Raw genomic sequence first — 17,071 nt, 5'->3', positions numbered from 1 at the left:
CCTGTGAGATTCTACACAGCTTCAAATAAGGGGAGGGGACACAGTTTAAAACAGTTCACTAGCAAGTAATTTGTTTAGCATGCTAACTAGGTAGCTAGCACAATATTATCCAGCTTGGACTACAGTAAGTTAACTTAGCTAAATTAGCTGTAGCGCTAGCTAACATACTTGCTATCCAAACTACAGACTAACCAACTGATTCCATCCATCATTTTCTTTAAATGTTGCATTTTCTGCTGTGCTAGAAATACCAGCGTACACCAGCACGGCTGCTCAGCATTTCGCTGCTATTGGAACAAAACCTCCATGTGTTTGTACTTTTTACAGAATTTGCTTGCTGCCCTTTACAACTTGCTAAAGTTTTGTGATGAATGGATCAATAGAAAAAGTCCAAAATTACTTGAAAAAATCTAGTTCTATTAACTTCCATTCGAAGCTAAGTCTTCTTTTCATTTTGGAGATACAAGGCAGCGGTATGTTATGTTTTGAATGCTGGTATGCTGGTCAACCAGCATGTCCATGCTCGGTGACCCACTAAACCAGCATAGACCAGCTTAGACCAGTATAAACCAGCTTAGGCCTGAATGGAACTCATGCTGGACTGTGCTGGTTTCTCAGCAGGTTTCTCACACAGTGTGTTTAAGGCTGGCAGATCCAATTTAATCAGCTTTGTGTTTTTCTTTCCACAAGGCTTTCGTCTTAAGTTGAAATTGAGTTGCGGTGAGTTTAAATTGAGTTGTGAGTCCAAGTCACAGACTGAAGTCCCCATCTCTGGTACACTCTTAAAAAAAGATGATTCTTCAAGAGTTCTTTTTTCTATATAGCACCAAAAAGGGTTCCTCTATTGGTACAAGCTTGACATCGTAACAATAGCAGAATCCCTTTTGGTGCTATATAGAACTTTTTAAAGATTTCAAGATTTTAAAATTCTATATAGAACCATATACAACACATTTGCCATTAATCTGAAGAACGATTTCACCATGCAGAGAACCATTTAAGCACGCAGAGGGTTCTTTGAATACTCATAGTTCTATACAGAATCACTGTATTTACTAAAGAACCCTTAAAGAATCATGTTTTCTAGGAGAGTAGTGTATAATTAAAGATCTGTATCAAGACATTTCTACATGATAAAATTTCAAAACTCAACTCAAATCTCAAATCATATTGGACGTGAAAGTGTGTATCACTCCACTGCTACGTTACACAGTAGCCTAATGCATAACAAAGCAAGGCACTAAACAGATACAAGGTTTTAATAAATGTTGTACACACATGTACAGCCAGATTACTCTGCTCTGTAATACTGTTCTGTTACATGTACACTGAAAAAAATTATGTGTAGAATTTACTCAAAAAAATTGAGGCAACAATTTGCACTCACTTTTTATGGGTAAATTTTACTCCATGTTTTTTTTTCAGTTTAACCAATTTTAACTTTAAAGTTAAATCTGCAATATACATCTGATAAAGCCTACCTAATATGTTTAAGTTAATTTTACCCCCTTAACTCCAAAAGAGTTTTACACCTAATTATTTTGATTTTTGATTTCATGGGCTTATTTCTTTTGATTTTATTTAATTAATCACACAGTCTAATTTTGAATCATGTCAATTTTTATTGACAAATTTCTCAGTTTTACACAGCAGAACAAAATCTCTCTCAGACAAACTTAAATTGTCAATTTGTGCATAAGACAGGATGTCCATGTATTTTACAAATGGACAAATGCAGCAGAACTTCAACTAAAACAGAAAATGCATGTTTGAAAACAGGGCACAGTAAAAAAAATATTTAGAGGATTCAATATCCCACAGAAAAAATACATCTCTAATAAATTTAAACATACATTTTTACTAGACTAAAATCAATAAAATCAGTCCCATCAACAACGCACAAGCTTTTGCTCTGCTGCCACATTTCGATAGTACTTCATTACCCTCAATAACAATAGCAACATCTGACGGATCTTCTTCAGGGGCACCATGCACAACAAGGATCTTCATAATGTGCTGGGCTTGGCCTTCTCTGTCATGCTCCTTGTTAATAATAACACACAAACAAAAAAATTTAAAAATGTGAATTATTCATATGAAAAGTATACCCTACATTACATTATTCATGAATATACCCATAAGCCTTTATTGCATATTTTAAGAATTATCTTAAAGGGGAAGCTCTCTTCATTCATAATTGAGCCTTTCTAAGCACATGTAGGACGATTTCTAGGATTCTTGTACACAAGTTGCGACCTCTTTCTTTTCTGAGACAGAATTTCACGTGAACTTCAAGTTAAGAAGAACTAACTGAGTTACGAATGGGTCAGACTACTCTTACATTTACGAACGTGTTTACGTTCTACGTTAGTTACGAATGCTTTCGGGAAACGTTCGTAATTTTAAGAATGTTCCTAAGTATGAAGTTACGAAGAACTTAGCGTTAAGAACGTTTTGGGAAACGCACCCCTGCTTCTGTTCCCTAAGATATCACAACATCGTATTCAATGTCTTTAGCACCTAAGAGTTCCTATATCGTATGAATAGCCATTTGGGAGCGCATGCGTTTCCACACAAAGTCCTGCAATGCTTCTTACCGATTGAAATATGAACGGGAGTTCTCGTAACACTCAACATATGGTCTGATTACGGAGAAAGCCCCGCACTTCAACAAAAAAAGCCAGACACCTTGCGGGTTACTGATAAAGTCCCAACCTTCAGCACAAAGAGCCGATCAGCTTGCTGGTTACATCGCGAGCAGAGGAGTGTTGACGTGCTAGAGGGAAAGCCCTCCTCGATGTGGAGATCTGCACAGGCGCAGTAGCCAGAATAAGCCGAAAAATCACCCTTTCTGTGCAATATTTAACCAAACGCTAATGTATTGCTGAGGCTTTTTGACAGATTTTAGCCTGCTTTAAAGTATGTTTTTAAAACAGTAATTTGACCTTTTAGGCCTTAGACCTTTAAAGTATTTTGGTTTCTCCCCCGGTCTTTCGTCAGAAGTGCCTTGTGGCACTGCAAAGATGACCAACGAGTGAACAAACGTTTTGGACTTTTATTAACAGTTACATGTCTTTAAATAATGCCCCTTCCATTCTAAAACACCCTACACTCCCACTGAAGCGTTAACAGGAGCATTACAGGCAGTAAATGCGGATAAAACCATAAAGAGCTAAAACAACGGTTGGCAGCATTTTTTAAACGGAAAGCAAGCATATTAGCAAACAGCTCATTTAGCTTAAGGTAAAACGTTACTAAAACTGCGTTTAGTAAACCGTACTAATACTAAAATATTTATATATTGAGTATATTTCTACAACTGATGACTAGTTTTCAGTAAAATTAGGCGTTTGCAATGGTACAGTGTAATTAATTCATTAGACTAAACTGGTACCGAACGCACATGAAGAAACTTGAACAACTCTGTGTGAACTGTATATCAAATAAAAGCTAGCAGTAAATGGACTTAATGAATGAACATAAACTACATTATTTTTCACAGAGATAAAGAACTCTTACCTTATAGCTTGCGTTGTGGGAAACTGAATAAGTCCAAAAACAATCCAGGATCAGCTAAGGATGTTCCACATGGCTTTCCCTTGCATGATTGGTGATTACTGCGCATGTCTAAGTGATGGTCATATAATTGGGTAGCATTTATAAAACCTTTGCTGGTGATAGATTTTACTTAATTTTTTTCACTGCACAATGTGCACAATTTTTAGTAATATTTAAATGCTTTTCTGAAGTGTGTTTATTACAGCCACAAATTAAGTAACAGAGTTGATTTTACCCAAAATTACCCAGTGCAGTTCAAGACTGGATTATTTTATGTAAATGTTAAACAATCAATTTGTATTACATTTACTGTCCCCAAAAAACATTTTTTACAGTGTATGTAACAGTATGCAGTACTGATTGTGTACAGATGCAGTACTGATGCAGTGCTGATGCAGTACTGATTCTGAACTAATGTAGTATTGATGCTATACTGATATAGTATTGATGCTGTACTGATTCTGAACTGATGTATTACTGATACTGTACTGATGCTGTACTGATGCAGTACTGATGCTGTACTGATGCAGTACTGAGTTTGATCTGATGCAGTACTGATTCTGAACTGATGCTGTATTGATTCTGAACTGATGTAGTGTTGATGCTGTACTGATAGAGCACTGATGCTGTACTGATTCTGAACTGATGTAGTATTGATGCTGTACTGATAGAGTACTGACGCTGTTCTGATGCGGTACTAATACAGTACTGATGCTCTTCTGACGTTATACTGATGCGATACTGTAGCACTGACAGTTCATGACCAGAAGGTGTCTCTCTTAATCAGGTGTAAATTCTCCTCATGACTAATTTCTAATCAGCGCTGCATCCTGAGGGTCCTGCATACTGAACAAAACCCCACCTGCTTCATTAACGCCTACTCAGACACTTAGCAAAATATTCACTCATATACAATTCGTTCATTCACCCATTTCTCATCAAGGCTCTTTATTCCCTTGATCTTATTTTGACTCTACCTGTTGTTCCTTTATATTTTTCATCAATTAGGCACTAACTGTCAAAAATGTTTTAATTAACTCCTTAAAATCTCAGGTGTATTACATACTAAGGCTTATTATTCAGCAATTATGAGGGCTTCAATGCAAACTGGCTGAGCTATTCATAAGTTATAGACGTATGTAATAAAACTGGCCATGTAAGGAGTTAAACACTTTAATGTGAATAAGCTCAGCCTAAGGCTCTACTATTTATTACATTTTTCTTACCAGACAGTGTCATATGTAAAGGTTTGAAACCCACTGGTCAATTCCATGTTTTGTTGATTTTTAAAGTAGGATTTTTAAATTTATTCTTTAGACTTTTTTGTTATTATTTATTCTATTATTAAAAGTAACTTTGTATATATACTATATTTCCAGAAGTATTCACTCACCCATCCAAATATTTGAATTCAAGTGTTCCAATAACTTCCATGGCCACAGGTGCATAAAACCAAGCACCTAGGCCTGCAGACTGCTTCTAATAACATTAGTTAAAGAATGGGTCGCTCTCAGGAGCTCAGTGAATTCCAGCGTGGTACCGTGACAGGATGCCACCTGTGCAACAAGTCCAGTCATGAAATTTCCTGACTGCAAAATATTCCACAGTCAACTGTCAGTGGTATTATGGACTCTAGAGCAGTGGAGATGTGTTCTCTGGAATGTCTCCGTCTGGCAATCCGATGAATGGGTCTGAGTTTGGCAGTTGCCTGGAGAATGCTACTTGTCTGACTGCATTGTGCCAAGTGTAAAGTTTGGTGGAGGGGGGATTATGGTGTGGGGCTGTTTTTCAGGAGTTGGGCTCGGCCCCTTAGTTCCAGTGAAAGGAACTCTTAAAACTTCAGCACCAAGAGATTTTGGACAATTTCTTGCTCCTAAATTTGGGGGAACAGTTTGGGGACGGCCCCTTCCTGTTCCAACTTGACTGCACACCAGTGCACAAAGCAAGGTCCATAAAGACATGGATGAGCGAGTTTGGTGTGGAAGAACTTGACTGGCCTGCACAGTCCTGACCTCAACCCGATAGAACACCTTTGGGATGAGTTAGAGTGGAGACTGTGAGCCAGGCCTTCTCAATCAACATCAGTGTCTGACTGCACAAATGCTCTTCTTGAGATTTTTTAAACTTCAACCTGAAAATCAACAACTGAATATTTTATAAATTCGATAAATGTGAAACAAAGAAAAACTGTGAGAAGTAATATAAAACGACTCTCCACTATTTCTAGTGTAAAGGCTGTTGTACAAAAAGGTCACGTTTGTTTTTCAGTTTTTATTCTTTCGGTGAAGCTCCTGTTCAGGCGACTCAGAGGCTTTTACACTGACCTCTGGAGTCCAGCTCGAGCCCCCACTGTCACTGAAACAAAAGGGGGAGGTGCTGTACAGAGAAATCCTGGCATTCATGTATATTTCAAACTGTTGTGCTGATAATAGAAGTTGTAATTTAGAAATTGTGCATTATATTAGAAAAGAATGCAATATAGAGGCGTTTTTAAAATTCAACCCTTTTTATTATTTAGCATTATTTACTTGTTTTAAGTGATTTTATTAAGCATAATTATCTCACTACATCAGCAGATCATTTTTTTAAGAAATGTGCTTCAAACTAGCAAAATTATCTGCCAGTATACTCAGATAATTTTACTAAATAAAATCACCTAAAACAAGGAAAATAATGTCTAGAAATAAGCACATTTTAATCAGTGCACAACCATCTAAAAATGGGAAATATTAGATGTATTAATTTGAATTTAGATCATTTCACTATTTTTGCAGTGTGCAGGTAAACAGAACTAGATTTAGTCATCTTTTCTACTGAATTATTCATCATGAAATATTTGTGTTCTGTGAAGACCAGGTGCCATAAATGCTGTAAAAAAGTATAAAAATAGAAAAAGAAAGTTTTGTTAGCAGCAGTGATATTAGTATGAAGATTTAAAGGTGCCAAAAAAAGGAATGTATACATCATTTAAATTGTTCTCTGATGTCTATATAAGGTATGTGTCTTTTGTTGGGGTGAAAAATGCCCAGATTTGGTTTTAAATGCCCACAACTCTGTGATTTGGGCCTAAAATGAAACAAGCTCCATTTTAACAATATGCCAAAACAGACACAGGCAGGAAAATAACAAGAACCTCTGTGTAAATAAGCTGGTCCTCATTCTATTTAGCTAGCTATGTTAGTTACTTGAACCACACTAGTAGTCTCTAATCTCTATAACAACACAAAGTAATTAAAGCGGTTCTCATTATGAAGCTCTCATTTTAAGATGATCTTCTGCCAGCATTGAAGAGTTGGGGCTGTTGTGGGCTGGAGTTTAGGGAACCAGCCTTGTGACTGGAAGGTCGCCGGTTTAATCCCCTGAGCTGACAGTACTTGACTGAAATGCTCTTGATATGGTCCAAGCTTTGAGAAACTGTGCAGAGAAAACTAACAACATTTGAATTAAAGTTGTCTGGGATCCTGTTAGAGATGGGGGAGCTGAGAGAGAGAAACCGGGGAGCTTCCTGTTCATCAACTTGTTTGTGAATTCTCCATTCCTCCTTAAATGGTGCCTCAGTTACGTTCTGGCTGTAGCTGTAGCATTTAAGGTGGAATGAAACATTTAATAAAGAAGCTGGCGAATAGGAAGCCAACTTTAGCCTCATTTAACCTCTTCAACTTCTTGAGACCACTAGTGGTTCCAAAATGCACTTCGTCATATTCTTTATAACTTTCATATTTCATGAGCTACATTCAGAAGGTAGGTGTGATATGAGGCTGTAACTGTTTGCTTTCCAGTCAAATAGATCGTGATGTAATTTTAAACCCTTATAATAAAAGAAGCTGAACTCAGTTTTTGTTTTCTACTAAAAGTCAAAACATTTTTCCACAAATCTGGGCTATAAACTCTAAACAGATGGCGTCTCTTCAGTGATCTGCTCTGTAAAAATAATTTTTATAAAATAATACAAAGAGCATCTGAGATTTTTGGCTTTCAGCAGTAAATTGTAAGCATGGAGCAAAATGTGCAGATCATAAAACATGTTTTCTTTTAATTTCAGGAGAACTTTTACAAAAAAATAAATAAAATAAAAATGTACACTTATTTCAGTTACTGCAGTTGCAGGTACTGAATTATTTGCCTTATGATTTGGTCATGAAAATTCAGATGGACAAATGAAAATATACCCTGGAGAGCAAGAGGTTAAAGATGAACATCAGGTTCGGTTGGCTCTTCAGAAAGAAAGTTGTAAATTGCTTGTAAAGGACATAAAAAGTGCCAACATTTCTGCACATAGTCTGCCATTTTCATTGCTGTTGCACTGTTGTCATGTGTAAATTTTGGTGGCATGAATATTAATGATCAAGACTGTTATATAAGGGTTTAGGATTTTGAAATCGGCCTGTTTTACTGTCCTCCTTTGCAAATGCAGGATTTGTACTCGAAAGAGGAGACAGCAGTGTTTGAGGCTCACGGTGTGTCAGTTCAACTAGACTGATGTAATTAACATTTCTTTATCTTTCATGTTTATTACATATTTTGTGGTATGTGTGGTGTTTAATTTGTATTAAAAACATTCTTTAAAGCAACTTGCACAATTATACATACACTATATATATATATATATATATATATATATATATATATACAGCTAAGACTCACACATTTCCAGAGGTGGACGAAGTACACAAATCATGTACTTGAGTTAAAGTAGAGATACCCAGTAAAGGCAGAAGTTCCTCACTTTAGACCTCCATTTGAGTAAAAGTACAAAAGTATTTGCCTTCAAATGTACTTAAGTATCAAAAGTAAAAGTACTAAAAGATTAATTATGACTTTAATGTCCTGTTATCATTTTTATAACAAGACTCACTTCATGAACTCATTTCAGGTGAAAATCCTCCAGTGTCTCTCTTGGTAAACCAGTCTTTTAATAGAACGTCATTAATTAGTGACGCTGACGTTTATTAAAATGATCATAAGCACAAAACACTGAAGGTAAACAGTTTCCATCAGGGAGAACCGAGTGGCTCTGAAATCACTTTTACAAACAAGCAAAGTTTCAGTTTAAGATTTATTTACAACTTAGTTACAAGTTTAAGTTGAATAAAAACTGGCTTTAAACTCAGGATCACAGATGAGCTCCTTTACTATGTTGATCTGTAGGTCTCTGTTCATAAACATAAACTAGACAAAACTAATTTACTATCAAATTAAAGTGTTTGTATGAATTCAGAAAAAAGAAACATGCCAGTCACTGCATATGTGTCCATATTTCTATATTGTGATCTATTTACACAAAGTTAGGTTAGTTCATCATTGGTGTTCTTGCTTTGAGCTTCTTTCGTTTTGACATGTTACGTTTTTATACACACAGAAACCAAAAGGAACGACAGATTTCTCAAAATGTAGTGGAGTAAAAAGTCAGATATTAGACTTTGAAATGTAATGGAGTGAAAGTAAAAAGTCGCCCAAAATGGAAAAACTTAAGTAAAGTACAGATACACGAAGAAAATACTTAAGTACGGTAACTAATTACATTTACTTAGTTACTGTCCACCACTGCACATTTCTCAGTGTTTATACACAAATATTTTATCATATGTAAAAAAACGAGTGTTTTGCAGAAAAACGCCTGTACATTTATTTAGTGTAGATTTATATCACAGCTTAAAGCTCGGCCCTGCCATTCAAACCCTGCAGTCTGTTTAAATGGAGGTGGTGGGTCCCACTCAGCAAGCAAGCTAGCGTTACCCTTTTAAACCCACACAAACAAACACTGCGCTCTTTTGTTTTCCACCTGTTGTCTGGCTTCTGCACTATGATTGGCCAATAAGCAATGCATATCTATCTATCTATCTATCTATCTATCTATCTATCTATCTATCTAAATAATAGATAATAAATAATTAAACTATATTAATGTACTGTAAATAAATACATGCCACTCAGCCACAACATTAAATCGTTGTATCTTCACTCATTGTCCATTTTATCAGCTCCACTGACCGTATAGTTTCACTCTGTAGTTCTACAGTTACTGACTGTAGTCCATCTGTTTCTCTGATACTTCGTCACTCTGTTCTTCAGTGGTCAGGACCCCCACAGCACTGCCAGACAGCAGGTAGTATTTGGGCAGTGGGTCATTCTCAGCACTGCAGTAACACTAATGGCGGTGTGTTAGTGTGTGTTGCGCTGGTGCGAGTGGATCAGACACAGCAGTGTTTTTAAACACCTCAGTGTCACTGCTGGACTGAGAATAGTCCACTAACCAAAACTATCCAGCCAACAGTGCCCTGTGGGCAGCGTCCTGAGCCCACTGATGTCTGGTGGCGGACTACTGATCGACTGGCTGACCGCCTGTACTAGCCAATCAGAGCGGAGGGGGCGGGGCTTGTGGCTAAACGGGTGGGAAAAGCGCCGTTCATTTATTGTGTCTCAGTTTAACAAGGCGGCGCGCGGCGGTGCGATCGCAGCACGAGACAGAGAGAGAGGTCAGTTTTATTGTTTCTGTGTTTCAGGTCATTTTGTTCCTCTGTGTTTGATTTTGGGGCTTTTATAAAAACATAAACAGCCCGTTTCTTTCCGCTCGTTCACGGCTGTGATGTTGAGCTCGTGCCTGGTTAAATAAGCGCCGTGTGTCTGCGGCGGCTCTCGAGCTGATGCTGAGACGCGCGCGCTTGTTTGTGCGCGTGAGCGTTGTGTTGTGTGGAAGACGGGATGCAGCATCCATAATGCACTGCACACACGCACGCGGCCATGTTGTTGTCGTTAGCATGTGTGTGACATGTAGCATTTCTCCCATGTCGCACGCGCTCATGTGTAGCTTGTGTCCTGTCCGTACATACAGAGAGAGAGAGAGAGAGAGAGAGAGAGAGAGAGAGAGAAAGAGAGAAGTAGGGAGAGAGGGAGAGAGAGAGAGAGAAGGAGGGAGGGAGAGAGAGAGAGAGAGAGAGAGAGAGAAGGAGGGAGAGAGAGAGAGAGAAGGAGGGAGAGAGAGAGAGAGAGAGAGGAGGGAGAGAGAGAGAGAGAGTGAGTGAGAGAGAGAGAGAGAAGGAGGGAGAGAGAGAGAGAGAGAAGGAGAAGAAGGGAAAGAGAAGGTAAGAGGGAGAGAGGAGAAGAAGGGAGAGGTGGGAAAGATGAGAGAGGGAAAGGGAAAGAGAGAAGGCAAGAGGAGAGGGAAAAAGGAAAAGATGAGGGAAAGAATATACAGAGAGCAAAGGAGGAGAGAAAGACGGAGAGGTAGGAAAGATAGAGAAGGGGGGGGGGGTGACGAGAGGGAAAGAGTAGAGAAAGGTGGGGAAAGATGAGAAAGGGAGGAGAGAGGAGGAGAGAATGGGAAATATGAGAGAGGGAAAGAGTAGGGAAAGAAGGAGAGGAAGAGAGGTGGGGAAAGATGAGTGAAAGGGAAAGAGAGATGAGAGAAGGACAGGGGGGAAAGATGAGAGGCAAAGAATAGAGATAGAAGAGGAAGAGAGGTGGGGAAAGATGAGAGGGAGGAGAGAGAAGGAAAAGACAAGAGGGAAAGAGTAAAGGAGAGGGAAAGGGAAAGAGATGAGAGAGGGAGGAGAGAGAAAGAAGGAGGAAGAGAGGGAAAGGGAAAGTAGAGAAGGAAGGAGAGGAAGAGAGGTGGGGAAAGATGAAAGGGAAAGAGAGGAGAGGGAAAGGGAAAGAGTAGAGAAAGAAGGAGAGGTGGAGAAAGATGAGAGGGAAAGGGAAAGAGGGAGAAGAAGAGAAAGTGACAGTGAGTCTGTGTGATGTAACAGAGTTGCTGCTGTTACAGACTGAACACACAGCCCTGATCCTGCAGTCACCATACTGTTCGTATCAGAATGAATATTCATAAGTATTCAGATTGCCCTCCCTGTTTAATTCAGTTGGGGGGGGAACAAAGGCTGTCAAAGGAGCCCACACGCTTTCACAGAGCAGGACGGGCTTTGTGTAGGAGAGCGCGGGGGGACAGATGGGCCGTGAAGGCCGCAGCCCAGCGGGGCAGGTGGACAGCAGGGATATGACGAGTCGAGGTGCTGCCAAGGCTAAAATTACCATCATCTGAAGTCTGAAATGTATTTACTCCAGAAGAATTCCACAGAAACTGATCTGAAAACCTTCCTAACAGAGTTCATAGCAGGCCCCACACCCAGTTAAACTGCTAGAACCGCCCAAAGACGGTTCTGAAGGTTCCCAAAGAGGATAAAAATATTTAAAAATAAAATATTTTTATGTTGGAAAAAATAATATATTGTATGTTTTATTTTATTTATTTATTTGTTTGTTTTTCTTTATTTTCCAATGTGTTAAATTCTGTAAAACAACAGTAATTGTGCCGTGAAATGTGCAGATGTTTGTGAAGTTTTTATGAAATTGTCTTCATTTAGTAAAACAAAACATAATTTTGACGATTCTCATATTTTGCTGTGGTCCCCTTTAGTCCCCCTACATACACCCCCCCCCCCCCCCCCCCCCCTTCACAGCCCCCTGTTTGAGAACTGCTGGTGTAGGGAAACCCCCCTCAGAGTGTCTCCCTCGGGATCTCACTCAGCTGCTGAATGTGCAGCGGACTTAGCCAAATAGAGCTGGACTGACTCCATTTGGCAGCGAGCGTTAAATCCTGGAGAGCCACTTCTTGCTGACCTGCAGCCAGACCTTTAGATCCGTGGTCCTCAGTCCACTGCCCTACACTCACCGGATCCAGTTAATGACCTAATTAACCGGCCCTTCCTGAACTTACAGGGTTGTCCAAAAGTCAGAGACCACCCTTCATTTATTTAACTTACAGTCAAGTACAAGTTATTAAACAGAAAACAAATATTAAACCAATAAGTCACTTGAGGCTGTGCGTTACTGAGACTTTGTCACGGGGATGGGTGTTATTAGGCACGACGTGATGCTTTTATAAATCGCCTGCCAATGATACATTACAGAATATTTCAGAATTTTTTTTTCAGAAAATTCTATTATTTTCAATAATAATTGACATAAACAAGTAATTTTGCTCCTTTGGAGTACGGAATTGTTGCCCAGCAACCATAGATGGACCGCTGAATGAGGACAGCGCTTGGTCACCCATCACTGTATATTGTGGTCATTAAAAAAAAAATGTACATTATGTTGTTTAACAGTGAACATATGATAATTCAGCACTGTTTAATGAAAAGTCTTTCCCTTTATTAGTACTGTTTGGTCACTAAATCACCACCACAAGTCTTATTTAGCATCAATCCAGCGGCGCCCTCTTCACACAGAAGCTTCAACAACTAAATCTAATCTCAGCTGTTTGAGTGTTCAGTGAGTCACTCTTTACCTTTATTCCAGCCTCCACTCTTATCATGAGCCTCGCTTTCAGTTCCTCAGAGAATCTGCAGACACACCTCCAAAGTTCAGTCTTAGAAGCTGGTTGTTCATTTTCTGAAGTAATCAAACCCATTCAGTGGTGTTGAGGTCTGGACTCTGGGCTGGTCAGTCCATTGTTCAGCTTCTTTGATTGATGTGTCCGTCTTCTTTTCTCAGTGAGGTTCGTCTTGATCAGCAACACATCCTGTCATAGCGCTGAGTCGTCTTCTCACAGTGCAAGGATGGACAGAAACACCTGTGGATGTTTTCAGAGCTGAAGCAGCTTGATTTTCTCCTCTCAAAGACACCAGGTGGTTGTTAGGAGCCCCATTGTCTCTGTAGCTTTTTATCACGTATTTTCTTTTAACTTTCTCTTTTCTTATGCAAGTGAATTATCTTATATAATCTCCTCAGAAACATCTCCTGAAAAGCTACATGGGCATTTTGGCTCAAAACATCCATTGTGTTCTACTTCCATTGGTTATTTTCTAATGGATTTAGACCAGCTGTCCCCATTAGAGCCAGTCGATACAGGGTCCCTCCTGGCTGCCTGGGTGATTTATAAATCTATTTTGGAGCCTCCCGCCAACACCTCAAAGCCATAATATCAGCTAAAGCAGTGCAGGTGCTGTGGCGGCCTCTGTAGAACACCAGCAGCACATTAGCAGTACAGCTATACCAGAAATGCATTTTGTTATAGATTGAAAGTTAAAAAAAACTTTCTGGATTTCTGGATACACTGTAGCTTTATTGTATGAGGTTTCTGATTATTTTAGTAAGATGTTCATGAGCAGGTTTAGCTCAAAATGTTGGGCAAATTTATTGGTGAAATGTTCCGAAAACACTCATATTTAATTTTCACATGATCATTTTCTCATTATCCCCTAGAATTAAACAGGTTGTTTTTGCTACTCTGCTTTTAAGACTGATATATGCAAATGAGCTCTGTTGTGATTCGCTTCCCTCATTCAAAAAGCAGCCTGGACTGAAACACTCGTTATAACTTCATCTTGAATGGGTGGAGCTAAACTGCTGTAGGCTGAATGGGTGGGGCTAACTTGCTGTAGGCTGAAAGGGTGGGGCTAAACTGTTGTAGGCTGAATGGGTGGGGCTAAACTGCTATAGGCTGAAAGGGTGGGGCTAAACCGTTGTAGGCTGAGAAGGTGGGGCTAAACTGTTATAGGCTGAATGGGTGGGGCTAAACTGCTTTAGGGTGAATGGGCAGAGCTAAACTGCTGTAGGATGAATGGGTGGGGCTAAACTGATGTAGGGTGAATGGGTGGGGCCAAACTGCTGCGTTTGCGTCTTATGGGCTGTATGGATTAGGGAGTGATCAGTACGCTTTCAAATGTCAACAGTGTTTAAATATGACGTCAAACTTTTAAAAAAATAATTGAGGAATATTCAGTTGTCTGATTTGGGCCCTTTAGATCCTGGACTAAACTGCAGTGTAAGTGGTGATTCCTTTTAGTGTGGAATTTGGTTTAAACTGTGAGAAACCAGTCCTGTATGTTTTTAAACCTGTGCTGCTGCTGCTGAGAATGTGTTCAAATGTTCCTGCCTAAAGCTCTGTGGCATGTGCCTCCACTGATTAGACCCTCTGAATGCGTTTAGTGGGCTAACAGTCACTGACTAACTCTTCTGAATATGGATAAGCACTGAAATGAAGCTGAAGTGTCTGCTGAGGCTCAGTTCAGGACTGGATATAAATATCCTTCTTTAGCTTTATAGAACACCCAGCAGCTCTGTCAGATCACAGGCACGAGAGACGTGTGAGGTTCTGTGTGTTCATTTGCCATAAAACGAGCACATGTGTAAATTCAGGCCCACTTAACAGTAAAAGAATTGTGCTGCTCTGTTCCTCAGACTATTACTATCAGGAAAAGCTGAACTTTGCTGCATCAGCCCTCCCTGGTCACTTTATTGGAAACACCTACCTCATGCTTCCCCTCTCTGGCCACTTTATTAGAAACACTTGTCTTGAGCTTCCACTCACTGGCCAGTTTATTGGAAACACCTACCTTGTGCTTCCACTCACTGGCCACTTTATTAGAAACACCAACCCTGTGCTTTCAGTCATTGGCCACTTTATTGGAAACACCTACCTTGTGCTTCCAGTCACTGGCCACTTTATTGGAAACACCTACCTTGTGCTTCCCCTCACTAGCCACTTTATTAGAAACACCACTTTGTGCTTCCACTCACTGGGCACTTTATTGGAAACACCTACCTTGTGCCTCCACTCACTGGCCACTTTATTAGAAACACCTACCATTTCCTCGTCTCGTTTAATGAAGGGATTTCTCAATGCAGTTGTGGCATTTATTTGATATGTAAAAAACATGATCTAGCAAAATGGAAAATGTTTAGATTTTTGTTCTGGATGTCTCTCAAATTCTTTTGAACAAATAAAAACTTGAATAGGAATATATTTAGCACATTAGACATGATTTATTGTTACTGAAACAATTTAACTATTTATATAATAGTTATATATAAGGAAGCATTGTGCATCTCTTATACAGTGATAGGAAATGCAGTAGGTCACAGAAAACTGACTGTAATGCACTGTAATTTCAAAAACCTAATATTTTGAATCGATTTTAAATTATTACGTCCCTCAGGTATTTAGACATGGTGCGGTCTGGCCTTCTTTGAAAAGGTTTAGACCCTCCTGCTATAGAGCACGTTTAAAACCACTCTCTGCTTGTAATTGCTTAAGATAAATGAATTATTTTGTATTTTCACCAGTCGTTACATTTAAAAGGAATAAAAAAACATTGTTCTTGTTGCATAATTATGCTGAGGTACTACTAAATTAAATTAGTGTAATGTGGAACAGATTTATTCATTTATTTTGTGGCCAAGAGAGGCAATTTTTTCTTGCCTTCTTGTTTTTACAACAAAGAAAAGCAGTTTTTACTTTTGTCTCACCTCTTCTATTCACTAATGCGCTCTCTCTCTCTCTCTCTCTCTCTCTGTGCACCTGCTCCCCTGTTATTGTCTTGTCTGATTCATGGTGTGGAGGCAGGGTATGGGGTGGAGCTGGTGGTGGTGGTGGTGGGGTGTCTTGTTCTGCTCTGCATGGACACATGCATTCCTTCTGCAGTCTGCAAACTGCGCTGCTCATTTCTATTGTGCTTATTGCCACGGCAACCAGGATTACTAACAGCATACGCACCCCCAACCTCATCATCCAAGCCTTTTATATGTTTACTGCTGTTCTGCTGTCGACTCATACTGATACACTACCAATCAAAAGTTGATGTGTGTGTGTGTGTGTGTGTGTGTGTATACACTGCTCAAAAAAATAAAGGGAACACTTAAACAACACAATATAACTCCAAGTAAATCAAACTTCTGTGAAATCAAACTGTCCACTTAGGAAGCAACACTGATTGACAATCAATTTCACAGCTGTTGTGCAAATGGAATAGACGACGGGTGGAAATTATTGGCAATTAGCAAGACACACTCAGTAAAGGAGTGGTTCTGCAGGTGGGGACCACAGACCACTTCTCAGTACCTTTCTGCTTTCTGGCTGATGTTTTGGTCACTTTTGAATGTTGGTGGTGCTTTCACACTCGTGGTAGCATGAGACGGACTCTACAACCCACACAAGTGGCTCAGGTAGTGCAGCTCATCCAGGATGGCACATCAATGCGAGCTGTGGCAAGAAGGTTTGCTGTGTCTGTCAGCATAGTGTCCAGAGGCTGGAGGCGCTACCAGGAGACAGGCCAGTACACCAGGAGACGTGGAGGAGGCTGTAGGAGGGCAACAACCCAACAGCAGGACCGCTACCTCCGCCTTTGTGCAAGGAGGAACAGGAGGAGCACTGCCAGAGCCCTGTAAAATGACCTCCAGCAGGCCACAAATGTGCATGTGTCTGCACAAACGGTTAGAAACCGACTTCATGAGGATGGAATGACGACCCAACGTCCACAGATGGGGGCTGTGCTCACAGCCCAACACCGTGCAGGACGCTTGGCATTTGCCAGAGAACACCAGGATTGGCAAATTCGCCACTGGCGCCCTGTGCTCTTCACAGATGAAAGCAGGTTCACACTGAGCACATGTGACAGACGTGACAGAGTCTGGAGACACCGTGGAGAGCGATCTGCTGCCTACAGCAACCTTTAGCATGACCGGTTTGGCAGTGGGTCAGTAATGGTGTGGGGTGGCATTTCTTTGGAGGGCC

At 40.0% G+C, this 17,071-nt stretch overlaps 1 protein-coding gene across 1 annotated transcript in view; it reads left to right on the top strand.

The window, feature by feature from the left end:
- The first annotated feature begins 9,942 nt into the window (after positions 1 to 9,942).
- The window catches only part of mpp2a (membrane protein, palmitoylated 2a (MAGUK p55 subfamily member 2)), a 28,302-nt gene continuing 21,173 nt past the window's right edge, over positions 9,943 to 17,071 (top strand). Inside the window, exon 1 of the mRNA XM_017710356.2 lies at positions 9,943 to 10,034. The gene's annotated coding sequence lies outside the window, so the exon portion shown is untranslated. The remainder of the gene's footprint in view (positions 10,035 to 17,071) is intronic.

This window comes from Pygocentrus nattereri, chromosome 14, assembly GCF_015220715.1.
Source record: "Pygocentrus nattereri isolate fPygNat1 chromosome 14, fPygNat1.pri, whole genome shotgun sequence".
NCBI classification, from domain to species: Eukaryota; Metazoa; Chordata; class Actinopteri; order Characiformes; family Serrasalmidae; genus Pygocentrus; species Pygocentrus nattereri.
This window is presented reverse-complemented; position numbering and strand designations above follow the sequence as displayed.